The sequence below is a fragment of the Aphelocoma coerulescens genome, chromosome 1 (genome assembly GCF_041296385.1).
Source record: "Aphelocoma coerulescens isolate FSJ_1873_10779 chromosome 1, UR_Acoe_1.0, whole genome shotgun sequence".
Taxonomy (NCBI): Eukaryota; Metazoa; Chordata; class Aves; order Passeriformes; family Corvidae; genus Aphelocoma; species Aphelocoma coerulescens.
The window spans coordinates 5,132,368-5,146,675 of NC_091013.1; the positions used below are offsets into that span (position 1 = coordinate 5,132,368).

Sequence of the window (14,308 nt, forward strand, 5' to 3'; positions counted from 1 at the left end):
TCAATGGCTGCTTTCTTCTGCAGAGTCTTGGGAAACCAGCATCTTTAGAGATCTCCAAAAGGACACCCCATTCCTCCCCCCTCTGCTTCTATCGCTGCAAATTTGAGATGACTATAAAAAAAGAGAACTGAAGAAAGAAATAATTGGGGGTTCTTTTCCTTGGTGTTGGCTGCACTTTTATGATTGTGTTTTTTGAGATTTTCCACGTAGCCTCGAGGAATGGGGAAGCTGTTTTTTCGGACGTTAAGATTCCAGGTAACAGCTACAAGATTCCAGCTGCTGCTCGGGCCGCGGGCTCCGTGATCCTCACCGATTTATGCGTGCTAATGTTAAGAGATTTGGCAGCACTTCAAGCGAGCGGGTGAAAACAACGTGTTTATTCTAAGCTTTGCTCTTGCCCTTTGACTTGACAGCGGCTGTGCAAGTGGCCTGGCTGCTCCAGCTCCTCTCCTCCAGAGCATGGGAAAAGCAGGAGCAGCAGCAGGGAGACAGCTGGCTGGCTGCTGACTTAGAAAGGCATCATTGCGTCACGTCACGCTGGGTGAGTTATCTTTGCCATCAGAAGGGCCATGATTTTCCCTTTCTTTTCCTTTTTTTTTTTAATTTTGTGGGAGGGTAGGTGCTCCACAAATTCATGGCGGGGATTTGGTCACGTCGAGTAAAGTGTCCCATCTGTCAGAGGCAAAGTGGGTTTTCATCCTTGAAATGTACTGTTTTTCTGACCCTTTAAAAAAAAGAACTCTGCTGGACTCCCTTTGAATCCCCTTTAAATGAATGGTTTGTAAACTTATTAGGATTTTAGGATATTAGGCCTTTCTCATATTTAATGTGTGGATTGTCTGAATGGAAACATTAAAGCCAACACAAGCAATAAAGATGGATTGCCAGTAAAATAGTTTGGCCTCTGACTGCACAGAGGGAGGAGATCAACTCAAGAAAACATTTCCTAAAAGTCACTTTTCTAACTGTAAGGCAATTTTAATGGCTGATTCTCACTTAAACCTACACTGTTCTCCAGTTTATTAATCCACACATTTAACTCGGTGTCAAAGTGGAAGTTAATTGACATTCTGCTTCCAAAGCAATGCTGGTATTCTGATGGGCACCAAACTGTCACATGAAATACAGTGTAAAAGAGAATGGGAAGCAGTAGGGGTGTTTCTGAGAATCCAAAGAGTTTGCAAATGATACAAATGAACAAATCATATTGACATGCATATGTATTGCTAGGAAAATTCTGGCTCTGGATAAATCTCATGGAAAGTTTATGGTAATTCCTGTCACGTCAGACTTTCGCCTTGTCTCTTTAAAACTCTAAAACTGGTGAAACTCAGGGAGAGGTATGTCTTGCCCAGTTTGCATTTAGTGTTGTAAAGTGTACATATGTAGAGGACTCAGTGGTAGGGAATCACATATGGGGCTCCATCCCTGAAGTCACCCAGCCGGTGAGTGTATTTTACACCTATTTATGTGGAGCAGGCTCAGCAGGTTGCATGAGGAATGTAATGTCCTGGAGGGCTGACTTCATAATTTGTGGCTGTGGATATATTTCCTTCATGAAACCACATTTATGTTTCTTTATTGTCATTATTATTTTAAAGGATTTTAACTACTTGCAACTCCAGTTTCTTTTTCCATAAGCCTTGCTCCCCTGTCTTTGGTATTCTGATTTTTTAGATTTCAAATGGCTTGGCTGTGGTGTTGAGGATCAGGTTGCTGGCTGGAGACATCTGGATGGGTCTGAGATCTGTGCATATCATAATCAGATCTCTTCCCTATACATTTTGAGTCCATGTTCTCATTCTTCCTCTGCGTTTCTCATTGTTTTGTATCCTCCGTTTGTATGCAGTCTCATGTAATTATATAAAAATGGTTTCCTTATGCATGGTATGAGTTTTATAGCTTTGCATTCACTTTCTTTCTTTCTTTCCATCATTTCATGGTTAAATAGGTAGAAAAGTTAGATAATATGTACACAGGGACTGCTCCACCAGCCTGGAACTCTGAGTATCTCTGTTAACATGTGCTGAAGCCAAAGAAGTTTACAGCATGCACAGGGAAAAGGTTATTGTTAGTGTAACTGAATAAGTATTAGGGTTAAATATATAATGTATAGGTCTATGTAATGGATAGTTTTTATTCATCATAAAATGTTCAAATGACTTGCAGATGTCTGACTGCTGCAGCTGTTGCAGACCTTGTAATGGCATTAGGCTCTGACTCAGAGAGCAGCTCCTTTGCCAAGAGATTCTGGCAGTGGCTGCAGCTGTGATATTCCCATTGAAAAGAGGACTGTCAGCAGTGGAGGTGGTGATACAAAACGGAACGGGAGGATGAAAAAGGGGCAAGGCTGGCTCTAGGTATGACAGGAAAATGGAGGTTCTGAAAGCTTCCATTTTTCCATGTTTAACTGCCTCAGTAGCGTCCTACCACTGTGCTTACCAGGGAAGCAGCTGGAATTTATAGTCACCGCAGATTCTGGCTACATGGAGCTTGTATTACACTAATTGGGGGAAAAAACACAAAACACAAAACCTTTGATAATGTAAAACTTTGTTCCCAAGTTTTCAAAAAGAAAGAATGTCCCTAAAAGCAGACAGGATTGAATCTCACCGTGCAAACGCAGTCTGTCGCACACAGTGCAGCATGGGAGCTCGGCTCTGCCTATGGACACTGGGGAGCCAGGGAATATCTTCCTTGGCAGCCAAAGGAATGCCAGCATCCTGAAAAAGTACTGAGGAAAAAAATAATTTGCTGAGTGTCTCATGATTGTTTTCCTGTGTCTGATTGAAGTAAAGAAAATAATGAAGATTGACATGCAAAGTAGGCACACGTTTTATCCGTGGGATGTTGTGCTGAGACAAACACGCTGGGTTTGAAACAGCTTTTTGATTCCTGTGTGACTAGAAAAGCAAAAGCATGACCATTTTTAGAAGAGAGTTGGAGAAGGCAGTACAAAACAAAAGCACAGTTCTGACTGGGTTTGGTGATAGTTGTCAGAAAGTAGAATTGAGGGAAACAAACCCTGGAGGCAGCTGAACTGTAAATCCCTGAAATGGGAAGGGAGCAGAGCAAGAGTCACCTCTCGATGAAGAGTGGATTTCAACGCTGCCTTTTCTGTTGCTTTAAACTACTTATGGAGAGCAAGGTTTAGTCATGAAATGGACTGCAGTGCTGGTCCTGCTCTATGAACAGCTACAAAGCCAGAAGCAGTACTGTTTCTGGCACTTTTTGAAAGGTCTATGCTGATTCCAGTGTGTTCTGTCTGACCCTGATCAATGCTGTATTTATGACTGTAAAGCTTTTAAAATATGTTGGGTGACCTAATTGTGGCTTTCCAGTACCTGAAGGACACCTACAAGAGAGCTGGAGAGGGACTATTTACAAGGTCCTGGAATGACAGGACAAGGGGGAATGGCTTCAAACTGACAGACAGTAGGTTTAGATCGGATATTAGGAAGAAATTCTTTACTGTGAGGGTGGTGAGGCCCTGGCACAGGGTGCCCAGAGAAACTGTGGCTGCCCCATCCCTGAAAGTGTCCAAGGCCAAACTGGATGGGGCTTGGAGCAACCTGGGATAGTGGAAGGTGTCCCTGCCCATGGAAGGGGAGTGGAACAAGAGGATCTTTAAGGTCCCTTCCAACCCAAACCATTCTGGGACTCTTTGTTTCTATGAAAAGATACAGATTATTAGAAAAGAGATGCAGTCTACATGAACTTAACTTACTAGGTGTAAAAAAGACAAGTCTTACTGATGTGACTTATTCCTTACATAAGTATAAGGGAATGACTTGCTAACAGCTCTGTTCTCCAGGGCTGCATTGGCTGTTGCCTGGAGCTGTGAGCTGGGACCCCAAGAATCCCACCATGTCCTGAAAGCATTGTCCAAAGGCTTCTTGAGCTCTGTCGGGCTTGGGGCTGTGACCACTGCCCTGAGAAGCCTGTTCCAGTGCACAACCACTCTCTGAGTGAAAAGCTTTTTCCTGATATTGAACCTAAACATCCCCCTACAGAGCATTCCCATGTTGTCTGTGCTGGTCAATGAATAAATATTGTGTGTGATGAGGAAGAATCCCAGTGCTGGATGGGCATGGCCCCTGACCCATGAGGCCCTACAGGGATGGTATGGGCTGTGTGGTCTGGGGGGTTTCACGCACCCCTTCTATGGGAGGAGGCTTAAGTCTCTCCCTGGGCATCTGCACCTGCTCTGGGAAATAAACAGGATGTTGTGGACTGAAAAGAGCTGAAAAGTCACTGCCCAGTTTGGTGGTCCATGGAGGAGGTGGGTCTGTAGCTGCAGGCACTGCAGGGCTTTGGGAGAATGTCATGCACAAAGCATCTCTGTGCTGCCCAGCCCCAGCCCCAGCCCAGGGCTGAATGGGCCAGTCTTCCTCAGAGGAAGAAGCAGAGCTTGGCAGGGATACAAGCCTGGATCCCAGAAGCGGCGCTGCCTTGCTAGCAGAGCATTCAGTCTCAAGCCAATTTGCCTCCCAGCCCACCAGCTAACCTGGGCACAGCATGAGGCTGGTATTTCTTCTGCTGCTTCCAGATCCAAAGCTATTTCATGCACAGCCAGTATGGGGATCTCTGTACCTTACTGCTCTGCAAGGTGTTGACACAGCCTCTCTTTCCTAGAATGTTTTCTTATCAGTAAATCTTAGAAAAACTGTCTAGAAAGTCTCTTAGATCTCCTCTTTCTTGTGAGGAAAGGCTGACTTGGGTATTCTAACTCCGGGAGAGACATATTGGCAGGCAGAAGGACATTATAGAATTGCAGTCTGTTCAAAAATGGGAATAAAGGAATTAATGGAGGAGAAGTCTGCCAGTGGCCATTGAATATGATGGTCTGATTGCAACTTCTGATTGAGAAAGGTGCAAGCTGTGCCAGGGGAGGTTCAGGTTGGACATCAGGAAGAATTTCTTTATGGAAAGGGTTGTCAAGCATTGCAAGGGGCTGCCCAGGGAGGTGGTGGAGTCCTCATCCCTGGAGGTGTTCAAGAAACCTCTAGACGTGGCACTCAGTGCTTTGCTCTGGTTGACAAGACAGAGATCTGTAAAGGTGGAACTTGATGATCTTGGAGGTCTTTTCCAACCTAAATGGATGTGGTGTCCTTGTACTCGGATGACAGCAGCCCCTCGTGTTGAGGAAGAGCCTGACAGCATTAATGGGAATGCTGCCCCAAGCGTAACCCATCAGCTGATCCAGAGCCTGGTCCAGAGGCCTGGCTGCTCCAAAGATCTAGGCTTCAGCCAGATGTGGTGGTAGGAATGTGTGCCAGTGTCAGTGTGGACGTGGGCCTGGAGGAGGTGGTGCAGGTGTTACAGTGTGGACCATCAGAGACAGGCTTGTCTACCTTCACCCCAGGGTAGGGGTGTGTGGTAGTTTCCACAAATCCCACCTTGGCAGAGACAAGAAGGGGGATGTTTGTGGAAGGCTTCTGCCCTTGGCATTTCCTATTTGCTTTCAGCTCAGCGCAGACGCCTGTGTGGGGTTCAGCTTTGCTTTTGCTTTGTGCTGGGAGCTTAGGTGCCTGGCTAGACAGTTGCATTAGGCAGCAAAGCACCTAATCCTCACTGAAGGCCACCTAATCCTTTCAGCTTAATGTCCTTCTGCTCCTTCAGATAGTCCCTTCTTTATTCCTTCCCTATTTGCTCAGCAGTTGAATTCCTTCCTCTTCTATCTCCAAAAGCGCCAGCTCTGCTGGCCGGCCATTCTCATTCCTGGTTACCAACACCTCTCAGTCCTTCAGGACTCCAAAATGCAGCTCCAAAACCCATAATGCTCCAAAACCCATAAAAGCAGCTGGAAGTAAATGAGTAATGGAGAGGGAAGTCAGGTCTCTACGGACTGAACAAAGTGCTCTGTAGACCAGTGTTTGAGAACCTTTCATTAGTGCTTCCTGGTTATTTTTTCTGCATTTCACTTTGCTGAATCCAAATCCTGCTCAAGCTGGTGGGAATTGTTCCACCGACTTCTCTGAGAGTTGGATCTAACCCCTGGTCTGAAAAGCAAAACTAGTCTCACTGGTTTTCTTTTATTTCAGTTGGTTTCACTTTCTGCTTCTCAACTCCCAAAATAACATGAATGCATTCATAGTCCTCCATGGTGAGATTCATACAAAATATTCTCTTTTTATATTTTTCACAAAATCAGCAATTCCACCTCTGTCCTTGTGACTCTGTTTTTCAAACCTGTTCTTTGCCCCCTTCCACCCTCCTCACCTTCTACACAGAGGTAAATAAAAATTTCTTTTTACATATAGCACACTTTTGAAGAACCTTGGAACACTAAGATACTCTCAGCTTTCGGCACTGTTAAAAGCAGACAGTTTGCCCTCAGAAGGCAACCTGTATATGTTGTTGTATCTCAAGTGAAAAAAAGATACAACAAAAAGTTGGGTTGTGAAAGATGTTTGTTCCATCACCATGGAACTCCTTGCACAGTTCCCAGGGCAAGACACGGCACATAGGGAGGTGACAGTGGATTTCTACATCACAGCTCAATCTTCAGCTTTTAGGTGGAAGCTGTGCTTTTATTCCTAAAATAGCAGTTTGTTCCAATTAACATCTTTCTTGTAGCAGAAAGGGAGCAATGAGTAGAGTATGGTGCTACAGAACACAGAGAAGGGAACATTATCTTACAGAGCTCTGGGAGTTTGTCCTCCAGATCTTTCCAATTCTTTCCAAGTAACGTGTTAAAATATTGGTAATGCAGTGACTCAACCATATAAACAGATGGAGTGAGTAGTGTGCAGCCAGTGATTCAGCTAATGTACAGCTCTGGAAAATTCAAATTTGATTTAACATGAGGAGAAATATTGAATAAGACATTTCTAATTTTTCCTTTTGTTTAAGGAGGCTTTAAGTAGGTTGATTTTTCTACTGAAGAGAGAGGGTGGAAAAACATAAGCCAATAACAGCTGATTCAAAGGATGGCATCCTGATCCCTGCACAGAAACTCCTTGCAGTAGTGCTGCACTGCAGTGCCAGCTCTTGGTCTGAGCCCAAGTCCTGCTGTGGGACACGAGCTCTTAATTTCTCCAGAGGGAGTGTTCCCAGCCGAGTTACGCAGATCTCAATGATCTAGTTCAAGCAAAGCTTAGCATTTATTTAGACTGAGTTAACTCATTAATTTCGGCTTTAAAATCTTAAAAGCTGTATCCACTATAAAGTAAATCACACATTTTTTCCAGGCTCCTCCTGTACCACATAAAGTTGTGGCTGCAGATGTGAATGTGCTGTGCCTGCAAACAGGGCACACCAAGGCTGCTCTTGGGAATGCTCTCCAAACAGCCAGAGGACATCTAAGTTGTTGACATGTCTTCCTACATCCTTTTTATTCCCTTGGAGTGATGAAAGGAGAAACTGGTTTTCTGCAGAGGCCTCCTATTGTCAGGAGATCAACACTTAAAAAGTCACCTGATTTTTATGGAAATCTGGGGGAAACCCTGTTCTCTTTAGATTATTCCAGTCTTATCACTGCAATTACTGGCTTTATTCCACAAGTTAGGAGTACAGATTACTGCCACCTGCATGGAAGCCCATCCCTTCACCTCCATGTAAATGCTGCCTTTGAAAGCTTAATTATGAAAGAGTTGCCACGTACAGAGTCAAGAGGCATGAGAAGTGATCTGAACAGGTTAAATGCAGATGAATGTTATGTTTAGCACACAGTTGTAATATTCATAATGTGGTAATTGCTGAAGGATGTCAGAGTAAGCCTAATTCCTTTAGCAGCTGTATGTAGGATAGAGTTTTGCCCTCCAATACGCTTACACAATCTATTGTGCCTAAATTGATACTGAAAGTGTATTCCAGAGAAGAGATTTGGGAAAGTGCTTTTCTCATTTGATGAGGCAGGACCTCAACAGTTTAGTGTGTGCAATTATTTGTGCCAGGTGTGAGGGGTGCTCTTACATACTGGGGACTGTTCTGAGTAGTTGAGTAAGGTCCTGACCCCAGAAACCTATCTGGGCATGCTTTAAGGAATGAGCTGTACTTAGTAAGTGTATTTAATACGTACAATGTGAAGAAGGTAGCAGAAGTTAGAGAATCTGAGTGTTCTATTATTTGCCTGAATATTGCCAAACCCCATTTTTATGTACTTGTCATTTGCTATTACAAAATATTAAAATGGCATTTCGCTCACCCTGCCATGTGGCTTTTGCTCTTTTAGAAAGAAAAGCAGCCCTCTCACCACTGCATTGAAGCGAGTGCACCCATACCAATGGGAGCTCAGAGCATAAAACCTCATCAGCTGTGTAATAATCCTTTTAAGATTTGTAGTATGGAGAATTTCCTCGGGAGTTCTGTCTTCCATCCTATGGATTGGATCCTTGTTCTTTTGCAGATCTGATGAGGGACAATGCTCTTTGTCTGGACAATTAGAAACAGAAAGAAAAGGTACCCGTCCTTTCTCTTTCTGTTTCGTTTTGTTGATATTTTTTGTTGTTTACCTTTGGATCACTCATCTCAGTTACTTCTTCATTCTTTTCCCCTGCTGCTCCTGTTTTCCAAGTTGCCAGCTTCTCTCTCTCAATGGTCCTGTAATTTTTAGAGCTCTTCTTAAATCTTCATCTCCTGGAGCCATTTCAGATGTGATATTTTAAAAATTAAGCTTAAGCTTTAAAAATTAAGCCTGCAGAAGCTGTATCAGAGATGACTGAAGACAAACTGAAAAGCAGGGACCTCTTGACAGTGAGTGGGATCAGAGCTTTCAGTGAGCTGGAAGTCACGAGTTTGATCAAGAATGATTTTTAGGTTACTTTCTTGTGGGAATGAGGTTTATACAGTCATGTCATGTAGGTAGAGGTATATCTGAGGGTGTACCCACATCATTTAATAATGTTTTAATCTAGTGTCTTACCCCCGACAGGATTGAAGCTGACAGAATTATTTAGTTCCTGTGACTTTCATGAAAATAAGTTGTGGAACAGGGAGGATGTATCACATTCTCCCCAAATCATGGAAAATCTGCAGCAGGAACTTTTGGGCAACAGCATCCACTGACTAAAGAGAAACCTTAAATAAATCATAACGTTGGAAGAGATTTCAGTTAAAACTTTCACCTTACACCTTAAACTTAACAAACAACGAGGCACAGATGTGTGGGGAAATAGGCTTTCTTCATTCTGGTCACAAGAATTTTTAAGCTTTAAGATCAAGGGAGTTAAAACATCTAATGAAATCACAAAAAGAGTAAGAGGCTGAGGAGAGTAAAAGATGGAGTAACTTTAACTACAAAGGCGACCAAAATACAGGATTACTGGGGTGAGGGGGAACCAGTAGATGAGGAATTTCTACACCTGTTGCGTGTGAGGGGGGAGCTCGGGAATAGAAAGTAGCAGTTAGGAAAGGAAGGAAAAGCAAAGGGAAGAAGGAGGAGAAAAGGAAATTCAAGTTGGGAAAGGCATCAAGAAAGGCTTTGAAGATCACTGAGAGGAGAGATTACACAGAAACTAAATTAGTTTAAATTTAATCTGTACATTCTCAGAAGAAATCAGTGAACTCCCATCCAAAGAAGTGCAGGCGAGGCAGGAGAACAAAGGGGTTTGCAGGGAGAATCAAATTTGAAGAAGAGGCAGGTCTGGGCATGGGAACGAGTTAATTTTAAGCACTGTTTAGTGAATGTGTCACTAATGAATGTGTCAGGGATAATGAGAGCTGAAACTTGTGGTAGAAGCAGCCAACCTGGCCACAGGAACTGTATGAGAGGTGTTGTTGCACAGCACAGGAGCGGAAACAGAGAAAGAGGCTTTTGCGAATGAGACAAACTAAGAGTTGGTTGGTGGTTTTTTTTCCTAATCTTGTTTAAATAAATCATTCCCATTAACATTGAGCCGTGATGTACCCATCTGAGTGCTCTGGATTAGCACAGCTCAGTTCCACTCCCACCCTCTCTGCTTGGTGTACAAGTTTCCTCTCTGCTCACAACCATGATGTCCACGTGGTTCTGACTGTGCAGGGAAAAATGGCTGGAAAAGGAACTCCTGTGAAGGCTCCAGGCGGTCTGGCGAGGGCATGGAGCAACTGTTTTGTCAGTGGACAAATGGTGGCAGTGTGCACAGGGTGACAAGATTCCTGAAGCAACTTTGTTGGCTGAGCAGGGTCTTGACACAGCAGTGACGCGCAGAGGACGGAGGGCAGACCTGGCTTGCAGGAACATTTAAGTAGCTGTTTCTATTGCCAAGCTATTAGCCAGCTCTTTTTAAAGTGGCCTGGCCGGGAAAGTGTTATATAAAAAACAAAACAAAAAGAATAGCTGACTTGCTACTGGAAGAGTGGCATGGACCATGAAAAAATGTAGGGTATTCCCAGTTTACTGGGTACAGGATAATCAAATAGAATCCCAGTGGCAGCTTTTGCAGAGGGACTAAAAGACCTGAAAGTAAATCTCCTTTGGGTTTAAACTGAGCTTCCTAAAATGAGATTTGCTTTTTATGTGTCACCTTCTTCCTCCCCTTGCAAACCTCTGCTCTCAAAGCCAGCGAGGGGTTGCAGGGTGATCTTTTAGAAGTCTTTTAGAGAACGAGGAACAAGGTGGAGACGACAGATCGATCACCTGTGACATGCATGACTCAAAGGCACTCCAGCCCTTTTGCACAGCAGAGACACTTTTTTAAATATCCCAACAGCAAAACGGCCAAGTCACAGGGCACCCATCTGAAACCACATTCCTGACACCTTCCTGCCCCTTATATAGGAATTGTTTGGGAAAAGGGGGAATATTTAACAGTGGTAACGCATTGGGGGAAAGAGCTGTGACAGCGCTGGTTCCTCCCAAGTGGAGTTTCAGTACAAAAAAACCCCATGTGTGGTCAGCATCCTTATTTCAGGGCATGGCAGGACCCGAGCAAGACCTGATCCATGGGCAGGGTCCTGAGCAGCACCTGATCCATAGGCAGGGCCCTGAGCGATAGCGAAGGTCCGCCCTCACTCAAATCCCGCAGTTCGGGGGTTTGGGGAGAACAGGCGGGCGCAGGTTCGGAGCTGGAAGGGGCACAAGGATCAGCCGGGCAGTTTCACCCCTCGCAGGCCGCAGGAGAAGTTCCTGGGAAAGCCTGTGGGGAGCCTCCATCGCAGCTCTCGCAGTCGGGGCTCCCCGGGGCCACCCCCGCCCGCTCCAGGCGGCTCCCGGGGGCACCCTACAAGACGCGGGGACTCGCAGCCCCAACAACGAGACAAGGGACTCCCCCACGCCCGGGGAGCCGCGCCCTGAGGCGACCCCAGGGCGAGCAGCGAGCCCTGGCCGAGGGAACGCTGCAGGAAACCGCCACAGCACCCCCGCCTCTCCCCTCATGCCGGAGCCACTTGGTACCTCCCTTCTCCCCCCACCCCCAGCAGTGGTTTCATCCCCCCGCCTCACACACGGCGAGGGGCGTGGCCTCGCCCTCCCGGCTTCCCCGCCCCTCATCCATATTCATGAGGGCGAGACGGGCGGCCCCAATGCGGAGGGGCGGTGCGCACAAGCCCCGCCCTCCATCGATGAATATTGATGAGGCGCGCCGTGGCGTCGGGGGCGGCGCGGGCGGCGATTGGCCGGGCGCGGCGGCGCGCGGTGACGCGCGCGGCGGCGGTGCGGGTCCCGATTGCTGCAGCCGCTTGTCAGTGTGACGAAGATTGGCACCCGAGGTAAGCGCTGTCACTCAAACCCCGCTCCAGCCCCGCCGTCCATCACGGCGCGCCCGCCGCCCGGGCACGGCCGCACCGGGGAAGCGGGAGAGCGGCTGGGGAAGGGGCGAGCGGGGCGGCGGCGGCCAGGGGAGAAAGGGGCACCCGCGCTCCGCCGCCGCTCGCACGGACCGGGGGGTTTAAGGGGCGGTGGCGGGCGCGGGGAGGGGAAGGAGGGGAAAAGCGGGGAGGGGTGGGGGGGGGAGCGAAGCGAGGAAGGTTCTGGAACGGCCGCCGTGCGCCCGTTGTGTCCCGGCGGGGGCGCGCGCGGGGAGGGGACGCGGGAGCGCGCGCGGGTCCGCGCGGAGGAGGAGGAAGAGGAGGAGGAGGAGGAAGGAGATGGGGGCTCTGGGATGGGGGGGGGAGGGAGGAAGGGAGAGGAGGCGACGCGATGCTTAAAGGGGCAGCGCTGTGCTGGCCGCTCCTCGGAGGCGGGGGGGAAACGGGGGGCGCTCCGCGAGCTCCGCCGCCGCCCCTCGCCGCCTCCGCGGGCCCCTGCACCGGACCGGGGGCTCGGCCCTCCGCGGCAGCTGCACCCCGCTCTCCCTCTCTCCCTGCTGTGATCCCTGTCCCCCTCCACACCTGTCCTGCCCCGGGGGGACAGCAGGAAGGGGATGCGGAGATGCCCCCCGGCCGCTGCCCCGGTTTAGGGGATGCTCCCCCACGCCCGCCTCCGGCGTTCATAGAAAGCGGAGCGCGGTCGGGGCAGTGTGCGCAGAGCCGCTTTGGGTCTCTCCCTCGTTTTTATCTTCTTTTCGGTGTGACCCCGTGGTCTCCCGGCTCGGCTGTGAGCAGACACCTTCCCGACAGCCAGGCCGAGGGTTCCCGGGTGTTTACGCGGCCGCAATTAGGAGCTGAGACTTGACACTGCCCAGAGGCCCTGCTGGGGATGTGTGTAAACAATAATAAATCAAGCGCTGGTTTTATCCCCAAGTATTGCCTCCATGAGCCACATGTCCCAGGTCTCATGGAGCAGTCCATGGCTTTCCTTCATTCCCACCACGCTGGAGTCTGTCAATTAACAATATAACATTATAAGTAGTTAACACATTCGTGATAATTCTCTGTATAGCTTATTGCTAATTTAAAAAATAATTTATTAAATATTTTCCGTCTTAAATGGTGATATGTAGTGTCATTTTAGAGACAGGTCACAATATTCATTTATTTTTTTTAATCTGCTGCTGCTGAAGTTTTTGGTCCATTTTTGCAGTTTTGTCTGAGTAAATGACTGGTGTGGTTTAGGGAGGAAGAATCACAGAGTGGTTTGGGTTGGAAGGGATCTTGAAGTCACCTTGTTCCAACCCCATGCCATAGTCGGGGACACCTTCCACTATCCCAGGTTGCTCCAAGCCCCATCCAACCTGGCCTTGGACACTTTCAGGGATCATGGGGCAGTCACAGCTTCTGTGGGCAACCTGTGCCAGGGCCTCACCAGTCTCACAGTAAATGTTTTCTTCCTAATACAAGACACTGGTATGAAACCCTTCAAAGTGAATGAATTGCTGGTTTGTTGGCTTTTTTTTTTTTTTTAACGCATGCACTTGAGAGCTGCCCAGGCAAGATTCATTTTTGTCCTTACCCCTCTTTGGAATAGGTTGTGTGCATTCCATTAAACAGATCCCAGGAACAGGGAACATGGGCATTATGTTCTGGATGGTGGAAAACACTTGGGCTAAGATCCTGTGGAGGATAGCAAGAAGGTGTAGGTCACTCTCAAAGTATGCTAAATATCTCATTTAATTTTTTTCTTTTAACTAAAAAAATCCTTTCTTAGCTTTTACAAAAAACATGCACATATAGATAGTTTCTAATTTCATTCTCAAGTGTGCTCTTGCACAAAGTTTCACTGTAGATTGTTTGATGAGGAGAATTGTAGCAGCTGTGGCTTAGGATAGCCACAGATCTTGCTGTTCTCCCTACTGTGAATACACTCACAGGTTGTTCCCTGTCCTCTATGGGATGTCATCTGTTTATGGTCCGCCTGTGCTATGGGGTTGTATCCCTTTAGCTGTATTTGTATGTGTGGTTGAAGTGAGATGGCTTCTGCAGCTGGATGGTGTCCTGGTCAGTCCCTGTTAGCTGCATGTGTGAGTTTTATGGATTACACTGAACGGGGAAACAAATTGTTGTGATTGTATCAGAAATCCATCCTTACATGTATTTCCAGACAGTGTCATTGCTACAGTATCAAGAACAGCAAGTGCGTTTTGAGTGCGTTTTCTGTCACATAAAATTGCAGATTTATCCTTTTCTGAGTCTCTGTGTAGCCGCATATAGAATCATTGCATTCAAGTTTACAAACATTTCTGAGGGAAAAAAAATCCCCCAAACAATTCACATAGTCTATTCAAAATAATTCTAATTGTTTTTTTCATGTATGTTCTATCTTCAGTTTATTTTGTGAACTGTACAGTATATTTTTACTCTTGACTGTCACTGCTTGACATATTTTCCTGTTATCTCATAATTAAAGTATCCCCAGGAAAACTTCAGTGTAGATTTCACTGTGTTTTCTTTACATAATCTCCAGTTCAGTGGTGAAAGGCAGAGCTCAGTGTGCTTCAGTCACAGGGTAAAGATGGGAAGTGTAGGAACTGTTGTGCTGCACTGGGATTTTGGAGGCTCAGATCATTTC

The 14,308-nt window shown here is 46.8% G+C and overlaps 1 protein-coding gene across 2 annotated transcripts in view; it reads left to right on the forward strand.

Annotated features, from left to right (window-relative positions):
- The first annotated feature begins 519 nt into the window (after window positions 1-519).
- PKNOX1 (PBX/knotted 1 homeobox 1) overlaps window positions 520-14,308 on the forward strand; it is a 47,286-nt gene continuing 33,497 nt past the window's right edge. The window contains exon 1 of one of the 2 annotated variants that reach the window (XM_069020405.1): window positions 520-541. The gene's annotated coding sequence lies outside the window, so the exon portion shown is untranslated. Of the gene's footprint in view, window positions 542-11,544; window positions 11,632-14,308 lie in introns of those variants that run through there. The other variant, XM_069020259.1, reaches the window with a different exon arrangement.